We start from the raw sequence: 1,239 nt of genomic DNA, 5'->3' as shown, positions 1-1,239 counted from the left end.
TGCTCTGACTTCACAGGGTTTTTGTTTTGCTCTGCAAACCTTCAAATGCCATATAAATGCTTCCTGGTCTAATGGGCATAGGAAACTTCCTTCTTGTGAATTGCTGGCTCTGAGGGAAGTTCTGCCTTTTCCCTTGGAGAAATAAATAATTGCAGGATAAGCCACTATTAAGAAATGAGTTTTATCTTAATTCATGCCTTAGTTATCCATTTCCAGAGGCAGGTCAGATGTTAGTTCATGTTCAGTAGGAGTTGAAATGTTTGGTTTCTGATCTCTCAGTGATCTGCAAGTTAATCAGAGATGGCAATCCAACCATTAAGATGCAGTAGTTTTATGGTCATCTAATAGGCCAGTCATTATTTCAACATTCTTGGTTTCCCCAGACTCTAGAGCCTAGAGTGATCTTAGGGTCCAGCTCACAACCTTCCATCTCTGAGGAATTGTTTTTATAGGTGTTGAGAATGCCTCCTGATGATGCTTAGTCTTGAAATCAAGAATAAAAATTATTCATGTTCTTCACTATAACTTAAACTATTTTCAGTGCTTATATTGAAATAGAAGAGCAAATTCTAAGGCAAGAGTTTGAACCTGAACCGAGAGGAGACTCTTGGGAATCAGGAGGCAATGATGTGGAGATAGCCCATATTTATATCATCTTTTACAGAATCAACAGTGAAGAAAAGATGAGTAACCTTTTGGAGATAGATGGACTGTATTTGCTTCTTACATGGTTAGAACATGATGGATGTAAAGCCAAAGTTTAGGAATAACTCTCATTAACTTTACTAACGAGAGTAAACTTATGTTTTGGTCATAGAGAAGAGGAACTTAATTTTAGGTGTTTGGAAAAAATGTTGTTCTTTATTTGAAAAAGGAGCAGAAAAGGTACAAAAGAGTATATAATTCTTCACAATTTCTAGAAAAACATTTAAACTTATTTGAACCTCAGTTTCCTCATCTATAAAATTAAGTATATATATATATGTATGTATGTATATATATATATATATATATATATATATGAGCTCTTTCCTACTCTAATTATATGGCTCTTTGACCTCTGTACTACTGAAAGTGGTCCAATCATGTCATCCTCATAAAGAACACTAATTCTTTTACTATATCATAGGATTTAAATCATAGGATTTAAAATTGAAAGAGGGCTTAGAGATAATTTATTCTAACACCCTCATTTTATTCATGAAGAAATCTGAGTCCAAATTGGTTAAGTGATTTGCC

This window comes from Macrotis lagotis, chromosome 5 (genome assembly GCF_037893015.1).
Source record: "Macrotis lagotis isolate mMagLag1 chromosome 5, bilby.v1.9.chrom.fasta, whole genome shotgun sequence".
Classification (NCBI taxonomy): domain Eukaryota; kingdom Metazoa; phylum Chordata; class Mammalia; order Peramelemorphia; family Peramelidae; genus Macrotis; species Macrotis lagotis.
Note: the sequence above shows the minus strand (reverse complement) of the source record.